Genomic DNA, 13,191 nt, shown 5'->3' on the forward strand with positions numbered 1-13,191 from the left:
TTTTTTTTAATTTAACTTACTTAAGAAACAGCCAGTGCAAAAAGGACACTCTGACCCTCCTTTGTCTGCCTGAAAGCAGGAAATTAATCTCCCTCATGAAAGATACCTCTACCAGGAGGTGGAGACATCCTTATTACCAGAGACAAGGAATTCAGGGCTAAGAAGGCTACATACACAACCCTTGTGTTACTTTTTTACTAATTTACTCCTCCAAGCCCAAACATCTTTGTCTTGCCAGTTCTTCACACATTTCTTGTTTCTTTGTCTAAAATATATAAAAGCTGCCTGCTTTGCCCACTTCTTTGAGTTTCACCTTTTTATGAGCTCCTGTACATATGGTATTATTTTTTTTTCTCCTGTTAATCTGTTTTATGTCAATTTGATTATTAGAGTAGCTAATGAACTGAGAAGGGAAGAAGGGAAAAGTTTTCCTTTCCTGTAGTTGCTATACTTATTGTAATGCTTAAAGCAATACCATTTGTGTGTAGACCATAGTTTACATCTAAGAAGCTTCCAATATCCCTAGTTATGTATTATTTTTAACTTTTCCTTGATGTGTAAAACATTCCACATAAGAGATTATCCCTCCGTGTACTTTTCCATCTGCCCCCACCCCTCATTTTCAGTCTTTAATTCATAGTGGGTTTCTTCATATTTATTTGGAATTATGTAATCTTGTCATATTCAACCCTGATATGACACTTCAGAGTCTGTCTCATGGACCATGTTGGGGAAGAGTCAGCCGGCAGCTAAGACTTAAGTATAGCTTGCTCCCAGGCTTCCTTGGGCCATAGTTGCAAGGGGCTGTTAAGTGGTGCTAGAATCATTTCCTTTTGTCTGGCTGCAAATACCTGATACTCTAAACAATTTGCAGCCTCTCTCACACAAGAAATGTTTCTGAAAAGAAATTCCCCAAGCCCTGCTCTTCTGGGTATCCTTGCTTCAGCTCCAAAGCACTCACTCTTTGTTGCTGAAACACAGAGAGCGGTTGTATTTTCAGTTCCCTTAGTGGAAACATGCCGGGAATTTGCTGTTATAACTGATCTCAATTGGAGTGTTTCATTCCTGCCACAGATTTGAGGAGAGCATCACGAAGGTACCTATTATTCAGGATTGTTCTGTTAAGCAGTAGGGAAGCAAACCGCTCATAGCCTGTGTCAAAGAGTCTCCCTCAGAAGGTGATAGTGACATGTATTTAGGTGGATGTAGAAAAGTGTTTCCAAAATTCAAAACTTAGAGTGGAACTCTAGGTCCTGGTGGCCAAAGAAACTGACTTTGCAGTGAGCAAGTTGGATAAAGAGCTATGTAAGAGCTTTGGGGATAAGGGAAATAAAAGCACCATCCAAATGAAGGAAGACTTTGCTTTGACAAAATGTTCTTCTACAATGTGATTCCCCTAACAAACCATAAAAAAGCAATTAGAGATCCATCCACACATTGCAGTATTTGAAGAGTTTCAGACTAACTGAAGATTTGACAGTTATAGAAATTTCAGTTTTATAAGAATTTATCTATAAAAATAAAAGGGCATTTACTTTCTCTAAACCTATGTAATATTTGGTTTAAAAAATAGTTTCTCTTTAGTTTTTGCTGGCATAAGCTGTCCACATCATATATACTGTCAGACACATCCAAAAATTAATTCTCCCAATGTATGCCATATTTCATATTGTACTGGCTTCTTTTGAACACTCTGAAGAAAACAGGAAAGATAATATTTTTCTTTTCAAATTTAATTTGTGCATACATGTAACAGAGAAATATAGACTGTTATACTCTCAGAAGACCAAATCTAAAATGGCAATGGATGTGACTGATTTAAAAAAAAAAAATCTTATTTTATATCATATGGGCAATCAGGCACATACAATTGGATTAAATTTTTAAAAATCTTTTTCTATGCTTACTTTATAACAATAGAGAAATGAGGCTCTGTGTTCATGAGGAAAGTGTTATTGCAAACACGTGTGCGTGTTTGTGTGCAACTTGTAAATTTAGCTTTAGGAAGGTATAACAATAAAGTAGAATTGAATTTGTCTCTGGCCCTTAAGAATTTCAGTAAAATGCATATGTGGAAACATAAGACATGTCAATGAAATCAGCACAGGCTCTAATGGCATTTCCGGTGTTGTCAAAAGATCACCACCAAATGAAGCTTCATGTGTCAAAATAGCAACTCCAAATAAGAGAAATGTGAGAAGTTCAAGCAGCAGAAACTATTTGGAGTAGATGACTTGAATGTCTTCCAAAATCTTCGAGAAGCATTAAACTCAAGCTCAGCCCTTTATCTTTGACAAATAACCACACCATGTATCTGCTTGTTATTTTGTGGTCCTGTTGTTCCTGTCAGCTTGTTAAATGGAACTCTGGTTTTAGTTGGGAGATGATAATGTGGTAATCTGGGCTCTGCTTGCTCTGCATCCGGAGGCACGGCTGTGCCTGACTGTGTGAGGCCGCCCGTGCCAAGGGTAACGACTGGCAACAGGGCTGATGGAGAACAGTCTGTGCCAACAGATTGAAAATACTCCTTTCAGATCTTTGGATTGGAACTTGAGCTTTACTTTGAAAAGTTTCATGTCCACAGCATGTATCACAGAATAAATTACTAAACTAATTGCTTTGGGCGCTTCCACCGTGATATTAAGGTGGCCGAGAGTCTTCATTCTTGATGAGACTCAAAGAAGCAGCTTCAGAAAGTTGGTCCATCAGGGGGAGGTTGGGCAAACCCAAATGTGTTTAAGAGCCCGCAGACCTATGGTAAACAGTTCTTACTCATAGCAGTAAGTGAGGTAGGGAGCATTCAATTTCAAGAAAGAAAAAAAAAACAGAGCTGTGCATTCTCACCTTCTGGCTTCTTTCAAATTAATCAGAGGGAAAGGGGTACCCTATTAAATGGAAGTGTTTACCCCCACAGAGAAATATTTACAGTGGAAATGCAAAATATAGTTTTGCTTCTCTGTTAAGGTTCCATCCCGCAGAGCTCTTTATCCTCCCATCAGAATAAAAAGGAAAAACAACCAAAGGCAGCATCACAGTATGCTGGGTTGTTATTCCCAAATGCTTGAGAGTTCCTCTCTCTTTTTTAGATCAGGAGCTGAGCTGAGCATCAGAACTCTCCTTTTACAGTATCCCCAGAATATCAACTCCCGATAAAATTAAAGATATCTTATACCCCCAAAGCCTCAGAAGCTCCAAGAAGCCCTTGGGGTGTGGGGGAGGGGGGTGGTGAAGGTGGGAAGTTCAAGGGATGGGAAACTCATAGGTTTAAAACATGAATTTTGGAGAAAATAGGCCTAAGTTCAAAATTGGGTTCTACCAATTACTGTCACTGTGAGCTAAAGCAAGTTACTTGGGCTTCTGGACCTTTGATTACTCATTTGTAAAACAAAAATGATCATATATACTCACAGTAGTGTTGGAAATATATAAAACACGATAACTTTTGAGGTGAAGTGTACTCATGTCTGCAACTTTGAAATGGATAAAAATTAAAAGACAGATGGATAAATCATAGACCTACAAAACAGGTAGAGCAAATGTTAATAATTATAAACACAGGTGGTAGGTATCTTGGTAGTTACTATATATTTGTTTCAATTTTTCTCTGTGTTTGAAAACATCTTAATGAGGAAGAAGAGATTTAGAAGGGCAAGTCTTTTCAACGTAAATACAATCCTTACACCCACTACTTTTAGTTGCATCCCCAAATGTAGTCACCTGGCCATTCTGAACCTCAAGGGACACTGGAAAAATGTCTTTTTCATGGACCACTGTGAACCTAGCTAAGATCCAGAGATTCTGTTCCTAAGGAAGAAAGGAAGGAGAGAGATTGTGGCAAAGTCAGAATCTCAGTCACACAAACATAAATATTTATTGGTACATCCTGAGTGCTAAATAATAAATGGTGGCCATAACCGATATGGAAATGAAGGAATGACTGCCACTTGTCTGCCTCAGGGTGGAATGACCTCCTAGGTGTCCTCATCCTTCCCTGTCTGACCCAGTGGCCTTATTTCTTCCATTCCAGTTCAGTTTGTTTTGCATGTCTGTGGCAACATTTTACTCCACTCTCCATTGTGTTTTCTTGATTCTCTCCAGGTTCCCTCTCTGCAGAGCCTGGGGTTAGCTCTTGTAGGACATGGGGGTCTCTATTCTTCCCTATATTTAAGCTCAAAAATGCTTCCTTATGGCAGAATTTTCTTAAAAGTTTCCAATGTTGTTAACTCTTTGAAACCACTGCTTCATGAAGACAGCTGATTATTCTATTATGGGTCCCAGAGGAGGGAGTTCTATTGTTTATGGTTCCTCCTTGGTGGGCATTTCATGTGAAGCAGTGCCTGGAGACTCCACTGATACAACAGGGATTCCACCTCTAATTTCTATCCAGGGAACTCCCTCTGTGGGAGAAGCATGGAGAAGGGGATCAGAGACCCTAAGAAAGAGCAAAACTTATAGGATGGGCAGAGGAAAAGGATCCTCCAAAACACACTAACGAAACCAAAATAACTAACAACACTGGGAATGGGCAGTTCACAGTGGAGAAGAAGGACCAACATAGGCTGTGTCTAGAAAGCCCAAAGGAAAGTCATTCCAGACAGATGAGTCAATGGCATCAATGCTGTCCAGCAGCCAAAGAAGATAAGGAGTTACCAGTATCCTTCAGTCATCAGTGATTTTAATAAAGGGCCATTCCCTCAGGAAGGGCAGAAGTCAAACTTCAGTGGGGTGAAGGTGACAGGGAGGAAGAGGAGAGAGCAGTTCTGAAAGATTTAGCAGCACGAAGAAGAAGAGGATGGCAGTCACAGAGTAATGAGGGGCACGGTTAATGAGGAGTTTTTATGATGAGAAGGACTTGACTGTGATCAGCTGTTGATGAGAAGTTGTTGGGAAAGAGGCAGAAGTTACCAATATAGAAGAAAGGAAGTGCCAGAGGGAGTTAGAAGGGAAGACAAGGTAGAATCCAAACACCCAGAGGAGGGATTGGCCTTGGGCAGGAGGACTCCTCTCACATGGTGTCTGCCGTTCTGCCCACAGTGTAGAATTGTTACTGCCCTTTATTCAGTGAACATGTTTCTCTAGTCACTCTGCAGTCACATCCCATCAGCTCTTTCTATCACACTGTTGTTGTTTTTTTCTGGAGTTGATTAGCAAACAACAGGCATTTTCTTTTAAGAGTTCCTGCTAAACAATGTCTTCTCTATCCCACACTCATGGCTTTCGGAAACCAAGTTCAAGTCCTAACATTTATTTCCATTAAATGCCATTCTATTAGACTTAGATCATGTTCCCAATTTTTCAAGGTCTTTTTATATTTTAATTCATCTCACAACATATCGCTGACATATTTCAGCCTTGTATCACCCACACATTAAAATATCAGCTGTATCCCTTCATCCAAACAACTGTATTTAGCTTTATTTTATTTTCATTTCATCAATCACCCTGCCCCCCACCCCCTGCCCACTCACAGAGACTAGGAGGGAACAAGAATTAGACTGGATGCTTTGATGATAACTGATAAAGCTTTTCATTCTGAGGAGTCCTCCCAAATTGGATTAAGTGGATTCATTTGTGGTTTGCAGTGTTTATGTTTTAGACAGGGATGTGAAAACTCTCACTCTCTCTGTGTTCATTCTCACAAATAGATGGATACTGTCACTTTTCAAGGCTTGTCCATCTGGAATGCATCACAAACACATTGCTGGGAAAGTAAAAGTTCCAGAAAGAGACTCATTTTTCCCTGGAACTGTGAAATTGAGTGGTCTGTTTTTTTCCATGTTGTTGTAAATTCACAGGAGTGTAATATAAGCTACATTTTTAACCATTTGGGATAGCTTATGATTGAATAATGCTTCCTGCCAGACATGTTTTCCCTTTATTTACCACTTACTTTTCTCTCTAATTTCAGCAACAGCAATTGCTGATTATGGAAATGACTCCAATTGTTCAACCTCTCATAACCACATTTAGTCACCAAAAGCAATCTATCTGCTACTTTCAAAAGCTGTTAAACAAACAAGTAATTTATTCCTGCCTCCGTGTGAGCAACCAAGTAATACAGCCATGTTCTCTCTGCTCCTTGCGTTGCTTTGGAACCACGAGTGCTTCTTTCTAACGTGAATCAAAATCGGCTTGTTCCTAACCGCTGCCTCTGCAATCAGTAATTTGACTCAGTGGGCTTGATTCAAAGCAGGCACTCACATTCTTTAGGCTGTTTGTCAGTCTTCCAGGAAATCAAGGAGAACAGCGAAAACAAACAAGCACTGGCCCTAAATTAAACCAGATAGGAAGAAACTTCAATGAATGATGAAGCCAAATGACGAAAGGAGTCAGGAGAAATAAATAGAAAATATTCCAAGGTTCCACCTGCCCTGGCCCCATGAACCTCTCCTTTATCTTTCTTTCCTAGAGGAAATCAAAGCATCTCCCAAGAGCAATTAATAGTAGTTGCTTCCAGACTTCCACAGAGCCTGCTGGGTCCCCGCCTCTCAGCCTGCAGCCAGCAGGTGAGCGCACCTGAGATCACTGCAGGCAGACATTTCCAGTGATTTCCCTGCATCTCAAACAGCCAGCATCCCCGAAGAAATCTCTCCCCTTTGCTGAAATAAGGGAGATGAATTAATTCCCTTTTGAGTTAACCCCAGCTTGGTTCCCCACAGCAACCACCGGTGCTGAGATAGAGTGTTAGCAACCTTCCTTGAAAACCAAATGGTTTTTCTTCTGTGTGATCTGCTCAGCTTTCTCTTGCCTCAGGCTTAAAAATCCAGGTCTAGTCTTTAATTTAACTTGCCTTGTGTGAATAACCAGGGAATAGTTTAGGGCTTAACAAGATAATAGTGGGTTAGCATAGACCCAAATCCCAAACAAGGGTGTTCTGGTAAATCTGATTTTATCTCAGATTTCTCAAATATAAGCAGGCTAAAAAAATGTGGGTTTTTTTGAATACCCTTAACCAGATAGAAGTTTATTATTTAGGAGTTCATTACTTATTATTTATTTTAATTTCATTAAAAACTTTCTTAGATTTTAAGTGTAATCTCTCAGTCCTCTCATCTCTCTCATTGAGTTTTTGTTTTGTTTTGTTTTGTTTTGTTTTAGATTAACTCATTAATGATGGAACTTTTGGGGGGTGCCTGGGTGGCTCAGTTGGTTAAGCATCCAAATCTTGATATCAGCGCAGGTCATGATCTTGCAATTCATGAGATTAAGCCCCACATTGGGCTCTATGCTGAGGAGCGTGGATCCTGCTTGGGATTCTCTCTCTCTCTCTCTCTCTCTCTCTCCCTCTCTCTCCCTCCCTCTCCCCGACTCTCCCCCTCTCCCCCTCTGGCTCACCTTCCTGCACTAGCTCCCACACATGTGCATACTCTCTATCTCAAAATAAATAAACTTAAAAAAAAGATGAAACTTTTTCAAGATATTCACAGATTTAGAATATCTGAAGTGCTAGTGATTCATAGAAAATATGCAAGTGGGTATTTATCCAAGTTACATTCTAGTACAGACCTTAAGCCTGTTTAACAGTTACCTGCAACAAAGGTACCTGTTGAAATTAAGTTTCCACCAGCCTCATTCATCTCTTGGAAAGTCTATAAGAACAAGAACCCTATATTGCACTATTCCCTTGGTAAGCAATAAGCATGAAATAGGGAATACCACTTTTCCACCATTTTTAGAAATGATATCCAACTATCGTTTCAAACTATAGCGATATAATATATGAAAGTTTTGGTTTTGGTCCTGATGAATCACGTCTGTACTGCGACATGGATGCCTAGTCTATTAGATGTGTGTATTGGGTGTTTAAGGAGCATATTGCCATTAGAGGCAAGGCAGTTATTTCCCATGACATTTTAAAAGTCCGTTTCTGTATTACATATTCCAATCTAGTGAAAATTAGATCTACTCTGTTTAGATTTGGCATCCAGCACTTGTTGGCCGTGGCATGTGATGTAATTTTAAGTTGCTCATGTATAGTTGGAAGATTGATTTATAGCAGTCTTTGCCTGAGACCAGCACAATTTAAACTAATTCCTATTGATCCAGAAACATTTAAGGTTGGTTTTGGAAATTCTCAAGAATAGGGAACTTTGGATACATTTGAGTCATTTTGCTAAGCATTATTGTCATGTATATAAAAGCATGAAACTGTTAATGCTTATACTTCTTTCCTTGGCATCTTTGTTAGTCACTGTATACCTAAAGGCAAATTCCTGCTCCAGATGCTGTCTGCCCAGCTGTTCTGAATATATTCTAGTTGCAAATGGCAACATAAACAGCATATCCAGAGCTTTGTGCAGGCTGGGACTTTGCCATTAAGGCTAATATATATTTAGTGTCAGGGATAATCTTTTGGTAAATTGTAACCAAGATAGAGTTGAGGGAATGGCAACAGGTATAGCAAGGTGCCTCATAAAACAGCCAAATGAAGAAATTATTTATTCTAATATTTCCATATTAGCATCTACTGTATGCTACAAATTGAATTCCCTGTGAATGTATAATCACTATGTGCAGAGTTTATAAGGATGTCTAATATTGCACATGCATTATTTAAGAAGATCAAATTACATCAAACATTTTTTTATCAAGTTTTCGGGTTTTTTTGTTTGTTTGTTTGTTTGTTTTATCTGAAAGAGTAGTTCTGATTATTTCCCAGTTGTAAAGTAGCCTTGTCAGAAATGGTCAACTTGGAGTTAAGAAGATCTAGATTTCAGGTTCTAGAAAACAAATGTTTATGGCTACCCTGAGACATTGGACAAATCTGTCAGTCTTTCCTACTCTTTTATTCTTCCTCGCCTCTCAATTCACAATATTGAAAATACCTTTATTTTAACTGTCTTTGTGCTTTGCCAAAAAAAAAAAAATGCTTTATGTATGGTCTAGGGCTATTTTATTTTTCAACTTTTCCTCAATACTTCTTAACTTTCTTTAGTTGCATAGATCTTTCTTCATTTCTTTATTTTTTTCTTTTCTTTTTGTTTCTCTTTTCTTTTTCTTCCCCTTCCCTTCCCTCCTTCCTTCCTCATCTTGGATTCCTAAGGTGATTAGACAGAGAAAAATGCATGGCTTATTAGCCACCTCTAATTAACACAAGCACATCTAAGTGGGACTTCTTTTTATTTTTTTAAAGTATTTATTTATTTAGTTAGTTAGTTATTTTTGAAAGAGACAGAGATAATGTGAGTGGGGGTGATGGAGAGAGAGAGAGAGAGAGGAGAGACAGAGACAGAGAGAGAGAGAATCCCAAGCAGGCTCTGCACTGCCAGTGCAGAGCCCAGTATGGGGCTGAAACCCATGTACCATGAGATCATGACCTGAGCTGAAACCAAGAGTAGGATGCTTAACCTACTGAGCAACCCAGGTGCCCCTCTTAGTGGGACTTGTAATATGCAAGTCAAACAATACTCTAGAACTCAATCAGTTTTTATATTCCAAATTATTTTATCATTACATTTAGAAAACATTAGTGTCTGCCCTTATCTACCCCTGAATGCTACTAACATGTGCTGCTGGGCAGAAATTTGATTCATTAACTTATTTGGATCTTGACCTTTTGAGGTGCTCTCTGCCCATTGAATCTACAGTTTTTGTCAAGTCTCAGATAGCTCACTGGTATCCAGAGGGTAAGTGGAAAATATTCATAAGTCAGTGACTAGAACTGATTTTTATCATCTTTGATGGTACCAGACTAAGAAAATTATCCATCTGGGCCAGGTAATCTGTCTTTCTGGAAAATCACTAAACTATATTCCTAATAACCCAGTTACTGAGATAATTTCCTCTTATTGAATAATTTTCTCATTCAGTAAGGATTTTTAAAAGCCTGGGGGTATTTTGAGCATATGGTTTAGGGACATCATCTTAAAACATGAACTATCAACAGAATTTCAATACAATCTAAGTAAAATAACTTATTTCCTAAGTGTTACAAATACAAGCAGGATATTTCTACCAAAGCTTTTGCTTTTGAGTTAAAGTTAGGAGCTGGAGATTAAAAAAGTTTTTCCTAATCATTGTCTTATAGCAACTGGTGTATCCATTCTCAGTAACCTACAGTCAATTCTCTCTTGACCCAGTTCCTCTCACATGAAACAATTTCCTCCTCTCTTGCTGACTGCTCCTTTCCAATCTCTTTTATGGTTCTCATTTGTATCACTGCCCCCTTAATACTGAAGAGCCTCAGAGTTTAATCCTTGAACTCTTATCTATCAGAACTCATTCTTGGTAATCTCAGCTAGACTTGGGACTTTATATGCTAATAAATCAGAAGTTTGTATTCTATCTCAGACCTTTCCTCTGAATTACATATTTGTAAATCCAACTGACTACACTCAATATCTCCTTAGATTCCTTTTTTTATTTTTTAAAAATATTTAGTCTTTTTTTTTTTTTGAGAGAGAGAGAGAGAGAGAGAGAGAGAGAGAGAGAGAGAGAGAATGAGTGGGGGATGGGCAGAGAGCAAGAGGGAGACACAGAATCTGAAACAGGCTCCAGGCTCTGAGCTGTCAGCACAGAGCCCGACACAGGGCTTGAACTCATGAGCCATGAGATCATGACCTGAAGTCAGACTCTTAACTGACTGAGCCACCCAGGCGCCCCTCCACTTGGATTTCTAATGAACATCTAAATATACCATCTCTGAAATAGAATTTCTTATGTAGTACTGTATTGAGCCCCACAGAATACACACATACACACCTTCTCCCCATTTTTTTTTTTTTTTTTTTCATCCTAGTTCAGGCAACCCTGTCCTTCTGAAGCTCAGGGCAAAATCTTTGGTATACTCCTTGACTACCCTGTTTCTCTTACCTTCTATGTTGAGCCTCTCAGGAAATCTTGTTGACTCTACATTAAAATATATAAGGTATCTGACCATTTCTCACCCACATTCCTTTCTTCACTCTGGTCCCATCATCATCATCATGATCATTGTTATACTTTATTGCTGCCTTCTAGTTTTCTTCCTGCTTCAGACCTCAACCTCCTATAGTTACTCTCAACATTGCAGTTGGAGTGACTCTTTGAAAAATACAAGCCAGGTCATGTCACTCTTCTGCTTTCTGCTCGGAACCCACTGTTGGCTCCCCAGTCTCAGTCAAGTGAAGTTAAAGTCAGAAAATCGAACTTACCTCCTGCTGTTTTCCTTCTCATCCATCCTCCCCAGCCTCGTGGATCTTCTTACTCTTCCCTCACCTGAAACTCACTTTCTCTTCTGCCCCACACTTTTTTCAGGTTTCTGTGTAAAAGTCACCTTTGTAAGGATGGCCTTCCATGACCACCCTTCCTAAAATAGCAGCAACTGGACATTCTGTAAACTCTTCCTTTCTTTATTTTTCTATCTTATTGCCATCAGACATACTACACATATTGCTTAATTTGTTTATTGTCTGTCTTCCCCCTGAAAGATGTGCTTTATGAGTATAGGGATTTTCTCTGTCATGTTCAGTACAGTATCTTCTAGAATATAGCAAGCTGCCAATAAATATTATTTGAATGAACAGATATATTGCCATGGCAAATGAAGTTCTCCTTAAGGTTGACATGATAACCTAAGCCAATAGTTCCTTCTCTGTTGATTTTTTTTGCTGTTTTTTCCCCTTTACTTCATTTGGAGATATGAATTATAGACAACGTGGAAGGAAATAAATAATCTGAAGAGCCAGAGCCAAGGAGAAGGGGGATGATGGTCTCAGGCAGAGGTAACTCTAGAGGGGCAACTCCAGGAGAAGCAACTGCTTTCAATTTGCCATAGAATACCTCAAATTTCTCCAGGATGTGTTATTAACTCAAAGCTCTCCAAGAGGTATCTTTAACTCTGGGATGGCTCAAACTTTTTTGTTGTTGTTGTTGTTGTTTTGTTTTGTTTTGTTTTGTTTTTTTGCTTGTTGTTTGTTTGTTGTTCATTGGTACTTCAGGGGTATACCTTGTCATAATATCCAAGATGGGTGACTGCATGGGCGTCCAGGGTCATGCTGAATTACAGGCCATCTGCTTCAGAATTTCTTGGGCTGAGGAAGAAAGAAAAGAATCTCCCTAAAATTAGAAAATGAGTTATCTCTACCTTTTTTTCTTCACTGCTCAGTCTAAGAAAAGATCATGACTGTTGGTCATTAAAAAAATTGTTTCAACTTATCAGCAAACCTTTTTGGGTCTTTTAGATTATATATATTGTGTGCCATGATAAGCTGACTGTATGTAAGTGGAGTTAAATACCACACGTATAGAAATTTCAAGCAATATCAAAAGGAATAAGAATGAATATAATTGTGAACTTAGGAAGGGCAGATGAAGGCAAATGATTTATCTTAGACCTTTTGTAAAGATACATAGACTAAATAATCATGCTTATATGTGTAGTGATTAGCACTTCCATCTGAATCAGAACACTGTGGTTTAGGAGCAGAGAAACGAAAGCACATGTCCTGTTGGTCTATCTCTTTATCCTCCTTCAACAGACACTAGCACCTGGACTGTAAAACTGGAGTCCTAATTTCTGATCTGAAGAGACACAGATGAAAGCAAAAATACTGCTATCACCCATTCTGTTCTTTGCTTGTCACAAGTTACTACCATTAAAACACATGCTATAAACATAGGGAAGGCCAAAAGGAAAGCTACAGATCTAATAAAATAAACGTCATCAGCCTAGAATGCTTTGTATTTCCAACTGCCTTGCCTCCTCAGGCTCTAATATTTTAAGGTTGGGTTGAATACCTCTCCTTCTGTATATAATATGTTGGCACAATTTTTTTTTATTTTCTAATTCAGTTCTCATGGTGCAAGTGGTTGAAACGAGGCAATGCTTGTCTTGTATGGCCATCTTTAAAGAGAATCTACTTCCATATCCTCTATTCACCAGAGGATAATAATCTCTTCTGGCTTTTTTTCCTTTTGATATATGGGAGTTAACAGCTGTGGTTGAACTTACGCTCATTTCCAAATGCTTTCTTTATACTTTTTTGTCTTTTGTAATATAACATTGTAGTGCTATGAGGTAATAAATCCAGGAAAACAAAAACTCTCCTTACTTACTGCTCTATACTGATCTTACCTTCAGAAAATTAGCCTCACATAGAGGTTATACATAACAATTACTTTATCCATTATACCTTATCACCAGGATTCTGTTCTGTAATGAAACATTTAGGGAATATTTTGAAGGCATGACTTAATCATCAAATTGCTACA

At 38.6% G+C, this 13,191-nt stretch overlaps 1 protein-coding gene across 1 annotated transcript in view; it reads left to right on the top strand.

Moving 5' to 3' along the window:
* The window catches only part of MACROD2 (mono-ADP ribosylhydrolase 2), a 2,023,701-nt gene that overhangs the window by 967,135 nt on the left and 1,043,375 nt on the right, over positions 1–13,191 (top strand). The window lies entirely within an intron of this gene.

This window comes from Panthera leo, chromosome A3 (assembly GCF_018350215.1).
Source record: "Panthera leo isolate Ple1 chromosome A3, P.leo_Ple1_pat1.1, whole genome shotgun sequence".
NCBI lineage: Eukaryota > Metazoa > Chordata > Mammalia > Carnivora > Felidae > Panthera > Panthera leo.